This window comes from Mesoplodon densirostris, chromosome 1 (assembly GCF_025265405.1).
Source record: "Mesoplodon densirostris isolate mMesDen1 chromosome 1, mMesDen1 primary haplotype, whole genome shotgun sequence".
Taxonomy (NCBI): domain Eukaryota; kingdom Metazoa; phylum Chordata; class Mammalia; order Artiodactyla; family Ziphiidae; genus Mesoplodon; species Mesoplodon densirostris.
The window spans coordinates 114105098-114119361 of record NC_082661.1 but is presented as its reverse complement, the minus strand read 5'-3'; the positions used below and the strand labels follow the sequence as shown (position 1 = coordinate 114119361).

Sequence of the window (14264 nt, the reverse complement as noted above, 5' to 3'; positions counted from 1 at the left end):
TACAAAAAAATAGTACTTTGAGGGCCGGTTGTGTACCATTGTCGTATAAAGTTTGTTTCGTTCTCTTTGACTTTAACGAAATCATGACCATCTATTATTTTCCGTTCAAGAGAAACAGAAACCGGCTTGTTACTTAACACTTCTATGGCTTATTTTTTCCATTAAAGAAAAAAAAGAGGTGTTTTTGAGATTAGTGTGTGAAAGTTGATGTATAAACAAGAGTAGGTTTGGTTATAGGTAAAACTGTGAAATATGTCAAGTTTGGCTTCCTCTGAGTTCAGGGAAATTCACCAAAGCATCTTGGGCACTTAGCACATAGTACCCAGCCCATAGTAGGTGCCCATTACATATTTAAGTGAATAACATCTCTTTCACTAACTTGCTGGGGACTTCATGTGTTGCCCATCCCTGGAGTATTCCAGTTTTACAAGATTGCTGTAGGAAGTGTGCGACCTCTGCACAAACGTATGAGTTGCTAATAGTTGCACTTCAGATGTCAGTGGGGAGATATTTTAAAGTACAGGATCTTCCCCGAGAGCCCCTTCAAACCACATCACTGGGCACCTATTTACTTGGTTTGTCGTTGGGGCAGATGGAAGTTGCATTTGGTATACAGTCTTAGGATATAATATCCTGAATTATTTCTATTTCTTGATTCCTATGCAAAAATTACTGGAGTTGTTGATTCTAAAGCAGCTCCTGTCAATTAGTAAACCATTGCTTATACAGCTGACCCTTGAACAACAGGTATGAACAGCACGGGTCCACTCACAAACAAAATTTTTTCACTAAATCTGTTTTACAGTACTACACCATCTGAGGTTGGTTGAATCCATAGGTGGAAGGCTGATTATAAAGCCATATGCAGGATTTTTAACTAGCAGGGGTCAGTGCCCCTAACAACTTCCCTCTTGTTCAATGGTCAGCTGTACTTTGTATTAGGTAAGACTTGAACCCCCGACCCTCAGACCTCAAAGCCCAAGAGCTTTCCCAATACCTTTGACATTCCACCGCAAGGCTAGCCTCAGTGACTGGGTGGTGACGAGGGGTGTCCTCTAAAATGCCGAACTGCCGGCATCAGTAGTCTGTCAGCTGTGTGCTGGACCTGACAGTCAATGATGCAGCTAAAACATCCTTATATGTAACCTAGGGTTCCCGCCCTCTGGAGGCACTGCTGTTATAAGACATACAACGTTGACAGTGCACGCTGCCTACAACTGTGTTTTAAAAGGGCTAAGTTGAAACATACACCTTTGCGCTGAATTAATTCTAGGGCAGCTTCGTAAACCTCTTTCCGGTTTTGTAAGAAGCCTACAGTAACCTTTGTAAACTGTTTTTTTTTTTTTTTCCAGCCCCAAAGGAAGGGCAGGGTTCCTCGCGGGTAACCCTTTCTCCCTCTCGCGACCCCTTCCCATATTTCTTCTACCCCCATCCTCCGGAGCCACACAAGGGGGACGGGATGACAGTCGGTGTTGAACAGAGAGAGAGGACGCTGCGCACGTGTTTGGTGCTTTTCAAACTGTGCAGGCCCACCCTAGGGGACGATGCAGCCTCCTCGCTAGCCCCTTGGAAAGTGAGAACCGGGAGAACCTCCCCCGCGCGGGGAGGAACCCCGCGGCCCCAGCCCAGTGGCTCGGCCCGCCCTCCTCCCTTCCTCATTGGCTCCCGTGCTCTACGTGTCACGCCTGCGACGCTGGCGCTGCCCTACCGGCGAGGGGCGGGGCTCGGGACGCATCCGGCGGGCAAGTGCGCAGGCGCAGGAGAGCGGGTCTGGGGCCGGACGGGGGGAGGGAGGGGGTGGTGTTCCCGGTTTCCTGGGTTACCGGAGGGGGCGGGGGTGGGGAGTTTGCGGCGGTGGTGGCAGGGGCAGCGGCTGCGACTCGGGATTTTCCCAGTGAGGCGGAGCGTGCGGCGGTGACGGCGGCCAGAGAGCAGGTAAAGGCGGCCCCCGGGCCCGGCGATGCCGACAGAGGGCTAGGGGTCCCGGACCCAATAGGTGGCCTGGAGGGAAGGCGGTTGGCGCGGGGGGCGGGTAGCAGTCAGCCCGGGATGGGGGTCGCGGCGGCCGGGCTGAGGGCGCGGGGGACTCGGCCCGACGCGCCGGCCCGGGCTTTCTGTCCGGCTCGTGCCCGGGCCGCCTCTGACAGCAGGTGAGCCGCGGGCAGGAGCACTGCCTGGCCTCTCCGAACCTTTGCGGTGGGCGCGCGCCCACCAGCCACTAACTTTATTTCCTGGCGCTTGGAGGGCGGAGGTCAAGCAGGCTGGCGGCGATTTGCTGCGATCTTGATTGTATTTATTATCATGTGCCGCGGCACAACGTGCACCCCGGCCGGGCCCACACTGGCAGGTTGACGGCTGGAGTTGACAGTTTCCGTGCCACCACCCTGCGGGTCGCTCTTTACGATCTTGCCCGGCGCTTGCTCGCCCACCTGTCATCTCCCCCGTGCGCCTTGGTCCGCTGCTTTTCTCCTGCCTGTAACACCCCTTGCCCGGGCGAGAGACTCTCCAGAGGATCCTCTGAGACATCTGCCGTCTGTCCCGGGCATCATTGGAGCCTTGGCTGAGATGCCCGTTGGCTTCTGGTGGGATTAAACTGTATGGGAAATAACCCAGGGAGACCCTGGCACCACAGTGTGGAGACCAACGGGTTGCTTAGTGGCGGAGTGGGTAAGCTCAGAGGCTTTAAAAAACGCTTCCTAGCTCTGAGTCTTACCAGGTTAAACAAAACAAAACATTCCCTATATACTCAGCAGACCATACACACCCAGTGACAGCACTTCATAGTTGAGGTTGCTTTAAGCAGATAGAACATTTTAAGGGAGTTGAATCTTGTGTTGAATACATCGGTGTTGAATTCAGACCAGTGTTTCCTCGAATATTGAATTCAGTTTGCACTTTCCTTAGGGTTTGTTGAGAAGACTGATAGGACAAACTGAATTGGGCTTGTCTTCCTGGTGATCCTTGGCTATTCTGCTCTGTTACTTTAAACTTCCATACCCAGGAACCTTATGCTAATAAAGATGTTGACTCTGAGCTTTCATTTTGTAAATGTAGTTAATTAATACGGGGGATCTGTTTTAAAGAGCTTTGCAAGTAGCCAGCAACTTTTCTTTTCTGATAGCTCTTTGTTGTCATCCATATTGGTACTGCAAAGATTGGAGAATTTGAAGAAGGCGGGGAGCATAAGGAGAAAATGAGTTACTATATTATTTAATTTACATGAAAACAATTTGTAAACTATAAAATTATATATGAATATAGTAAATATTTTTTGAGCACCTACGGTGTGCAATACAGTTTCCTAAACAGATAAATATCCCCTCCTACACGGAGCTTACATTAGTGGGGAATCGCAGATGATAAACAAAATATGTGCTATGTCAGATGGTGTTAAGGACTATGGAGAAAAAGCAGGGAAGACGGAGAGACTTGCAGTTCTATTTTATTTTATTTTATTTTATTGAAGTATATTTTGATAGTTGATTTACAATGTTGTATTAATTTCTGCTATACAGCAAAGTGATTCAGTTATTTATATATATATATATATATATACACACACACACATTCTTTTTTTAAAATATTCTTTTCCATTGTGGTTTATCATAGGATACTGAATATATTTCTCTGTGCTCTACAGTAGGACCTTGTTGTTTGTCCATTCCATATAATAGCTTACATCCACTAATCCCAAACTCCCACTCCATGCCCTCCGCCTTGGCAACCACAAATCTGTCCTCTGTGAGACTTGCAGTTTTAACTAGAGGTAGCCAGGGAAGACTTCCTAGGGAAGATGAAATTTGAGCCCAAGACCAAAGGGAAGTGAGAGGGTGATCCATGCACCTCTCTGAGGGAAGAGTGTTCACGCAGAAAGAAAGGCACTTGCAAAAAGCTTAGAGGCAGGAGTGGACTGGGTACGTTTGAGGACAGCAGAGAGGCTGATTTGGCTGTGGTGGAGTGGGCAAAGTAAGAGTCGCAGAAATGAAGGAGAGCAGTAAGTGGGAATGGGGAATCAGATTGTGTAAGGACTTGGGCTTCCACTCTGAATGAGAAGGGGGCTCATACTTTTGAATAGAGAAGGGATATAATCAGACTTGCCTTTTAAAAGGGTCAGTCTGGTGGCTGGATGGAGAATAGATTTTGTCTGGGGTAGGGTGAGGGGTTGGGCAGAAGCAGGGATATCGATTCCAGGACACTTGCCGTAATCCAGGCCAGAGAGGATGTACCCTGGACCAGAGAGGAATTGGTGGAGTGGTTGATTTCTGGACAAATTGAGGGTAGGGTCAACAGGAGACTTAAAGGACACCAAAAGTTTTGTCCTGAGCAAGTAGAAAGGTGGAGTAGACATATACCGAGATAAGGTTTATGAGAGGAGCAGTTTGGTGGGGAGCAGGTTAGGAGTTGGTTAGAAAATAATGAAATTAGACTCCAAGTGGAGATTAGTCATAGTAGACACTAGTGACTTTGTATTGAAGACACTTTTTATGTTATCCTGACTATAACAGGGGTTTAATATTTTCAACCATGAACTCCCAACTTTTTTTCACGCTCATTTTCGTTTTAGCCATTTGGACCAGCCTAATCATTTTTTTTTCACCAAATGTAGCTTTGCTTTTATTTGCTTGCACTTAGAGCATCTGTTTGTTAGTTTCATTTGCAGAGAAAGCCATATAATCCAGAATTTCAGAGTGTTATATCTAACTTGAGCACCTTCATCTGATTAATCTTTTTCTCAATTGTATTTAGATGCCTGGCTTAAGTTCAAGAACTTTTTTTTAAGCCTCAGAAATCTTGTTATCAAATGTGGCTTCACTTGGCCATTTGCAAAATTACAATGGTAATGACCTATATTTTTAATACTTTACTAATAGTAATATACAGGGATTATCCTAATTCTTCTGTTTCATTAAAGATGGCTTGAGATAAATGGGCCATCACATATTAAATGGAGATCTTTTTCATCAAATTGTGCAGTATTTGGAGCAATAGAATTTGACCTGTAAAACTTGTATGAAAAATATATCAAGCCCTTAGAATTTAAGGCTGCCCCTTACATTTTAAGAAACCAGGTAATATGGTAATATTTTTAAGTGGAGTTTTAACCTAAATATGTCATGAAAGTATATAAAAATCTGTTAGATAAATAGCTATAAACCGATCTTAGAGTTGATAGGGATGCTATATTCTCTTTGATACTACTTTCTTTTGCTATTGCTTCTCAGCAGTGTTTGTCCTGTGCCTCTTAATTCTCCTGACTTTGTTTTACAGTAATTGAGATATTTGGAAATTTTGAATGCTCTCCAAATCTAACTTCTGGGAAGAGGAAAACAAAAACAAAGAAAAATCTTATCCAATAATATGAAAGAGTAATGCTTAAAGTATAACCATTTTAATTAGCCAAGAAAGGAATCAAACAATTTTCCAAAGGACTAGTCATTATTCCATTCAAATGTGATTCTTTGAACTTGAAACTCAAGATAGACCAGGAAATAAGAGAACTTCTAGCCACTTGAGAAGAGTGGAAGAAGTAGATGAATGATAAGGTAGAGTCGTACACATACTTCTACAACTACTGCCACTTGTCTTTAAAAAGTAAAGAGAATAGAAGATTTTTGCCAGAAACCTGAAGAATTGCATATTTTAAGTTAAAAAATGTGTGGGGAGGTGAAGCCCAGAAGCTATGCATTAAACATCTTGACACTGACTGATTCCTAGAAAAATTGTAGACCAGATTGCCAAACAGATTCTTTGTGATTTGTGATTAGGAAAAAAAGCACTGATTACTAAGATGCAGAGTTGGTTTTTAAAGAACACGTCATATTACGCTAACCTCATGCTCACTTTGCCAAAGATATAATAATTTAAAATAATCTTTGTAAGCACCTCACATCTTACAGAGTGCATTCCCATTTATCATCTCATTTAACCCTCACGTCGTCCCCCCTGTGAAGTACTGTTAGGTGAGGAGGGCCTCAACAGTAAGAGTCCTGGGGAGACACAAAAGGGACAGATATGGGAGATTTTAGAAAGGACTTGCTTAGATATGGGGGAAAGTTGAGGGAGGAGTCAAAGTGGGCTTTAAGGATTCTAGATTGTCCGAGGGAATGGTGAAGCTGGTAATTGATCTTAATTCTAAAAATACAAATGGGGCTTCCCTGGTGGCGCAGTGGTTAAGAATCCACCTGCCAATGCAGGGGACATGAGTTTGAGCCCTGGTCCAAAAAGGTCCCACATGCTGCGGAGCAACTAAGCCCGTGCACCACAACCACTGAGCCTGCACCCTAGAGCCCGCGAGCCACAACTACTGAGCCTGTGTGCCACAACTGCTGAAGCCCACGCGCCTAGAGCCCATGCTCCGCAACATGAGAAGCCACCGCAGTGAGAAGCCTGTGCACCACAATGAAGAGTAGCCCCCGCTCACTGCAACTAGAGAAAGTCCATGCGCAGCAACAAAGACCCAATGCAGCCAAAAATAAATAAATAAATAAATAAATTCATAAAAAGAAAGAAAGAAGTGGAGGAGTAGATGGGGAGACGTGAAATTTATCAGTTCACATCAGTTTGGTGGAAGTAGCTGTTTTCTTTCTTGGAACTGAATCTGGAATGAGTCACATATAATTAAAAATTTTAACATATGTAGGTCTGGAGCTCAGGAGAGAAGTCTGAACCAAATAAAAAGAGTCTTCATTCAGTAAATATATTCTTTCAAATACTTTGGTAAAGAAGGGAGGACAGTGGGTAGAAGCTTGAGTGGGGAGATGTGATCAGGGAAGGTTTGTTTTTCTTTAAAAATGGAAGAGATAAGGATACTTTAGTGGACTGAAGGAAGGGGGCCATTGAAGAGGTGAGAAAATTGAAGTCACAAGAGAAGGAAGGTAATTAGACATAATCTCAGAGGAAGTGGAAGGATTGGGAACAGGAGTACAGGTGAAAGGGTTATCCTGAAGAAAAGCAGTGATGCATATTCCTTTAAAAAAAAGAAAAGGAAATAGGGAGTAGATACAGATACAGATTTATAGATAAGTATCCAGGATGGCATCAGTTGTCTCTGTGAAGCAAGGTTATCTGCTGAGATTGAGAAGGAAGAGCGTGGATCGGTGTAATTTTGAGGGGGAAAGAAAACTTACCATTGTGATTGGAAAACGGCCTTGACCAGGGACCAGTGACCTAACTGCTGATACTGTTTAACACCCCTGCAATCACAAATGTAGGAAGAGGCCATCAGTGCTGAAGCAGTTTTCTCCAGCAGCTCCCCATAACAGAGCAGAAGGCAAATAGGCTGAACCTGGAAGGGGATTGGAAGGGAAGGTATGATGGAGGACTTGGGCCGGGGTGCTGTGAAGTCAGGGGACTGCGGGTGGTAGTGAGGTGGTCGATTGAAGGGCTGAACCTTAGGTATCCTGCTTGATTAAGGAAGAAAGCGAAGCCAAGACAGGGCTGATGAATGTGGAGAATGAAGAGGATGAAGAATCCCAGTGAGTAAGCTGTAGGATTAATGGAAGTGAAGGAGAACTAGAGACAGAAAAATGTGATGTGAGAGTCCTAAATTTAAGATTCTGGAGTTGGAGCAATTGCAGGTGATGATAAGGGCCAAAGTACGACCGATGGTGGTGAGTAGCTAAGATCAATAGTGCTAATTACAACAATAGTAATATTAATAAAAGCTACTGTTTATTGAGTACTCTATACTAGTCACTATACTGAATGCTTCCCGTAGGTTATCATATTTTTTTTTCACAACCATCCTGTGAGGTACATATTAGGAGCTCCATTTTACAGATGAGGAAATGGGGGGCTCAGTGAGGTTAAGTAATTTTCCCCAAGGCACACAGGAAGTACCTGACTCTTTCTAGCCCCATAGCCCTTATGCCCAGCTATTGAAACCATGCCGGCCTTCTGCAAAGTAGGGGTCACTGAAGGAAAGGAAGTCAGAATGCTCTAAATCCTAGTGTGTTGGTATTAATTTTTCTTATGGATAGTGAAGCCCCTGGAACAACAGATCTTGTGTGCAGAGGAAGATAGGAGTTGTATGACAAAATTCTCAGTAAATGGAGATGAATGACTCAAAGGTCAGTCGTGTTAACTTTAAATATGGTTATAATATAACATTAAAAGTGGATGAAATGGGATAATAATAATGTGCAAATCACCTTGGGAAACCAGGATAGTATTGACTTGTCCTCTGGCCTGGGATCTGGGTGTGTATAGGGGTTTATTAAGAGGAGGAGATGAAGTGATCTTCCTGTGTGAAGGTAGAGGATATAGGGAAGTTTCTTAGCAACAGAACTAGGGATCCTAACAGTAAGGGAGTAAAGAATTCAGGGGTAGGGGGAGGACTCATCTAGCTGTGCATGAAACATCAGAAAGGATGGTGGCAGGTAGGGTGATTATATAATGTATTGACCAAACAGGTGTTATTTCGAAAATGAAAAAAATGTCATTAATAACTACTCTGGGACAAGAAGCATAAACTAGGACTGTCCTGGGCAAATAGAGATGTTTAATCATATCAGTCATGGGTAACCAGAGAACCTGTCACCCTGGAAAGGGGTTGTGGATGTTGAGAAGGAATGAATTGAGCCTTAAATTTGAGGGATGTGAATGGAGCTTACTAGCCTAAGATTATTCTCTAGCCCCATAATACTGCTCCAAAATGCTCTGGGCATGCCTTGTTCTATAAGGGTCTGAAGGAAGCTATGAATTCATCTCTAGATGAAAATTTGGAGGCCATTAATATATAGATGGTACCTGAAACTTTAGAAGTGGATGATACTGTCACAGAACACAAAGGGAAGTGAGGCAGAGGGGAAAATGCAGAGGCTCACCTACATGAAGGAGCTGGCAAAGAAGCATCCAGCCAAGGAGACAGAAGGAGTTGTCGGAGGGGCAGGAAGAAAACCAAAAGAGATTTGTCATCTTCCAAGTCAAGAGGGAAGAGAGATTTAAGAAGTGAGTGATTGGGACTTCCCTGGTGGTCCAGTGGTTAAGACTCCGTGCTCCCAATGCAGGGGGCCTGGGTTCGATCCCTGGTCAGGGAACTAGATCCCTCACGCATGCCGCAACTAAGAAGACCGTGTGCCACAACTAAGACCCAGCGCAACCTAGATAAATAAACAAATTAAAGAAAAAAGAAGTGAATGATTAATAGTCTCATATGCTTCATGTTCCTCAGAGAGGTCAAATGAGATAAGGACTGGAACATATCTGTTGGATTGCTCTTGACCTGAGTAGTTCTGGTAGAGCAGTGTGGGCAAAAGCCAGACTGCAGTGCACAGAGGGGTAGAGGGGAAGTGAGAAGACTACTTTCAGTGCAGATTACCCTGAGTAATCTTGAAAGAGGAAGGTGTCAACATGATTTTTTAAAAAAATGTAGGCAGTGAAGAAGCCAAAAGAGATGAGGGGTTAAAAACTGAGGAGATGGAAGTCCAAGCTGTGCCTCCTGATATTGTCTAGTTAGTAATTTTGTAGTAATCAAAAGAGTGAAAGTAAGAGGAAGAAACATTTTAGATCAAGAAAGACAAAATTCATAATGACTATAATTTGTCAGAAGCTGGAATGGATGGGGAGTGTTTATTGAAGGGATCAAAGTTCTAATTTGGGTGAAATATTGGAAAGTGACATCTAGGTTGTGGACTAACTGTAGGATTCTGTTTTTTCCACTACTTTTTTTTAAGACTTTTATTTTTATTTAATATTTATTTATTTATTTGGCTGTGCCGGGTCTTAGTTGTGGCATGAGGGATCTTTAGTTGCGGCACACAGGATCTTTAGTTGTAGCATGCAGGATCTTTAGTTGCAGCATGTGGGATCCAGTTCCCTGACCAGGGATCGAACCCGGGCCCCCTGCATTGGCAGCGTGGAGTCTTGACCACTGGACCACCAGGGAAGTCCCTTTTCCTCTACTTTTAAGCCTGTTTTTTTGGAATGGTTTAACCATGTTCCACCCCCAAGATTGTTGTTGGGATGGGTTTGCTATTTTCTAGGGATTTGTCCTTATACTCCTTCTTTTTAAAAGTTAATTGTGTCTTTGTACATTGGAAATATTTTCTGGTTAAAAATATTTAAATTTTCTGTTGTGGTAGCATTTGATTCTTGGCTGAATTCACTGCTCTTGGTAATTTCTGTTTAGCAAAAGTGAATTCCAATCTATATGCTTGTTTTATATTATGAACTTTTAAAGAGCAATAATAGTATATTAATTTTTCCCTTCTCTTCCCTCTTTAAAATTGCTCTGATCAAAATGTGATTTGCTGCAGTGGAATTCTTATTAAGTTTTGTAGTTCACTTGTCTTGGTTCCTTAGATGGAAGAGTAATAGTCGCAATTGCAGAGATATTATCTCAACAGTATAATTATTATACAAAGTTTAGATGAGTATAAAATTAAAACAATGGTGAGAATGATTTCCTCCTTTATTATAACTATGTGCTTTATTCGAAAGGCCAACAAAACATGTTTATCAGTTCATAAAGTGCATTCATTGTTATTGCTTCTGGGTATTCATTCATTGAAGTACAAAATTCAGTGTATCCTCACCAATGGTAAAAGGAGGTTTTACTGCTGTGAATTGTAGGACAGCTGTTTATATTCATCAGCTCACTCTTATACTGCTTTTTGATATTTGCTTATCTGAACCTTTAATGCACTATGACTTTATTTTTATTTTAGTCCATTAAAGATTAAAATCCTTTGCCATTTTCTGGATTTCCTCTTAATGATGCTTCCAAAGACAGTAATGCTGATAACTGTTCTTGCTTTTCTGTTAGCTTTATTTAAATATTTTGGAGAATATTTCTAAAGTCATACGTTCTGCACTACTGAAATATATTTATTTTTTTCTACACATTTTTTAAAAGTAAAATCTCAAAAAAAATCTCATTGGTTTTGACAAAACCTGATTACATACAATTTAAGGAAACATTTAGAATTTGTAATTTTAATCCTAAATTAATCTTGATGTTTACTATTACTGTATGACTATTACTATATTGCTATTTTCTGACTGTTGTACTGTCACAAAAGTCCATAGCCTAAAAAATGTTTAGAGATCATCTACTTTTGTTTCTGTTTAAATATGTATAAGAACAATGGGGATCAGAAAGATTAAGCACTTTGCCTGAGATGCTGAAGAGTTTGAGGCAAAACAGAAAACCAAAAGTCTCTTGACTTTTAGTCTAGTATTCTTTCTCCTATACCACCAACTTCTTGAACATTTTAATGCATTTTGAGAAAGTAATCCCATAGCCAAAAGATGCCTTATACAGCAAGGAAAACAGAGGCGTTTGGTTTCTAGTGTGTAGTTTATTTATAACTTTAACCATTTTCTTTGCACGTGTCTACATATAGATCACAGTGATAGAAACTAGATTGTAATGATACCAGTGTGGTCGAAAAAAATATTAAGTGTAGGTTGAATTTGAAATGCATTCGCTCAGGAAGTGTTTAGTACATATTCCTGTTTTATTTCTGTTCTCTATCACTCCCAACCCCTGTGCCTTTCTTTCCTGCTGTCTATCCATCTTCATGAATGGTTAGAGAACAATAGATGAAGCAACTGGATCTCAGTTTGGTCTCACTGTTATTTTTCTTGATGTGAAATGTTTTGTAACAGTAAACACATTTGACTATAATTGCCTCAACTAAATCTTTTTCTTTAGAAGGGAAGCGAATTTTCATTGTGTCTGTAAGAATTACAGAGGAATGAGGAAACTAGTACTATGTACATTTGCGAGGGGTCTTTAAAGCTTGTAAATATCTATGTTCAGTATTTCTAAAACTTATTTTGCAGACTCTTTTACCGTATGCAAAGTATATATTAAAAGCTGTTGATCATTATGATGTTGCTCTATAAATTATTTTTTATTTTTTCATTTCACATTTAGGATAAGGCTCCAAGATGTTTTTTAGTGTTTCTTTGGGAGGTATGGAAAACCATCATGTCTACTACTGATTTGAAAGAACTTTGAAACTGTAAACTCTGAATTATACTCTTTAACATAGGAAGAATGAACATCCAAGATTTTATTGCTGAAGTTTTTTGTTTTTAATATCAAAAGATTTTGGTAAAGTTTTTAGGTGTTTCTGTAGCACTTTCCTTAATACATCAAATTCTTGCTGTGGAATGGAGAAAGACTTTTGTAAACGTGCCTGTTTATTTCTCCATGCTTTAGCTGTGGGAATATTTCCTAAAGGAATTTGAATAACAAAATGCTTCCTATAAAAGTTAGTATTGGGCCTCCCTGGTGGCGCAAGTGGTTGAGAGTCCGCCTGCCGATGCAGGGGATACGGGTTCGTGCCCCGGTCTGGGAGGATCCCATATGCCGCGGAGCGGCTGGGCCCGTGAGCCATGGCCGCTGAGCCTGCGCGTCCGGAGCCTGCGCGTCCGGAGCCTGTGCTCCGCAACGGGGGAGGCCACAACAGTGAGAGGCCCGCATACCGCAAAAAAAAATAAATAAATAAATAAATAAAAGTTAGTATTAAATTAATTGGTTTTTATTTATTGAGCTCTTCCCATTTGTGACAGTGTGTCAGGCACAAATGATTTTTTTTAAACAAATAAGACCTGATTTCCCTTCTTAAGGAAAGTATAATCTAGCTTTGAAAGAAACAATATAATTCTGTAATACAGTGTGGTGAGTCCTAGGATTAAGGCATGTAGAAAAGTAATTGGGAATTAATGGGAATTTCTGTAGCAGCAGCAACATAATTTTAAAAAAAACAACAGCAACAACAGTGAAATAGTGTTGAGAAAGTGTGTACCCTTAGGAGGAGTTATGGGGTAGTACAGTGTGTTTTGGTATGTGTTGAGAGATTAAAAAGGTTAGATGGGGGAGGGAATCCCATAGCATGATAATAAGGAGTCAGAATCTTCTTCCCTAGGAATTGGAGTGTCATTTATGATTTTTAAGGAATGTGGCTGACATTTTTAGCAGTTGTAGAATTTGAAGTGAATGGAAAATAGACCAGACAGGGTGACCAAATAAGAGATTGCTGGTATGGCAAGAGAGAGATGAGGGCCGGAGAATGCTTAAGCGTAAGTTTAGAGGGGAAGGACCAGACTCAAGATGATGATCATAATAGCTACTAATTATTGATCTTGCGACAATCTGCCAGGCCCAACGCTGTCTCATTTAGTTTTAATATTCACAACAACTTAAGGTGCCCTTAGGAACTCAGTTTTATAGATAAGAAACTGAGACTTAGAGGAAGTCAAGTACCCAGGGTCATAGAGACAGCAAGTAACAGATGCAGAGGTGAACCAGCAAGCTGTCAAGAGGAAGAATTGACTAGGCCCTGGATGAAGTGCTATTCTGTTTTTGTTTTTGTTTTTTTCTTTTTCCCAGAGTGACTGGGTAGAGGCCATTAACTGAAATAGGAATGAGGAAGGAAGAGCTGGTTTGATGGAGGGTAGGAGTCACTGTTTTGGAGAATAGACGTTTGTATACAGAGTACAGAGAGGTGGCCTGGGTCTGAATCCTGCCTCTGACACTTGAAGCTCTGTGACCTTGAGCAGTTACCTAACCTCATGTGCTTCAGTTTCCAACACGTGACAAGTAGGGATATATCAATATTTGTACTTAAGAGATTGTTATGAGGATTAAACCAGCCACTCTAGGAGAGCGCTTACAGAAGTGCCTGCTGTGTAGTAGTTAATCTTGGTAGGTGTTAGGTGTATCATCATCATTATCATTCTGTGAAAATCTAGAGATCTATTATGAAGATGGATGAACTATTCAGTATAAAACTTCTAGCACAATTCCTTCTAGTAGGGATGTAAAGCCAGGGGAGATGCTTTACCTGGATGGGCCTTCAGAGTTCCTTTTAGTGCAGCCTTGCTATAACCACAATGTCTCAGAATTTCCATTCTTTTATGGTGCTCAGGATCAAACACAGGTTCTTCTGAGTTATCTGGTTGCCCAATTTGTTTGGTTTAGAGAAAATGAACTGCTTGTTGAAGGGCTTAAGTTTGGTACATTTTGGTGTGACTTCCTCAGAATTTCTTTTAAAATTCTGCCTTGCTACACTGTGCCTGGGTTTCCTTTATTTCCTGGCCAGTTTTGTCATACAAGGAGCCAGGATGACCTCTCCTCTCTGGGCCAAGCACAGGTTTCAAAGCAGCTGTGAAGGAAAGCAAGAACCAAGACTTCACCGGTTTGGGGAAGGGGAGGGAAACAGACAGTGGTATTTGTTAGCTCCCTGAAATGTGAAAAAAATAGTATGTACCCTTTTCTGGAGCCATTGCTTTCTTAGATTTTGACCCTTCCC

General features: G+C 41.7%; 1 protein-coding gene across 5 annotated transcripts in view; it reads left to right on the top strand.

Annotated features, from left to right (window-relative positions):
• LYST (lysosomal trafficking regulator) overlaps window positions 1-14264 on the top strand; it is a 197310-nt gene that overhangs the window by 14956 nt on the left and 168090 nt on the right. The window contains exon 1 of one of the 5 annotated variants that reach the window (XM_060108101.1): window positions 1852-1935. The exons of the other annotated variants lie outside the window; for them this stretch is intronic. The gene's annotated coding sequence lies outside the window, so the exon portion shown is untranslated. Of the gene's footprint in view, window positions 1-1851; window positions 1936-14264 lie in introns of those variants that run through there. 5 annotated transcript variants of the gene reach the window in all.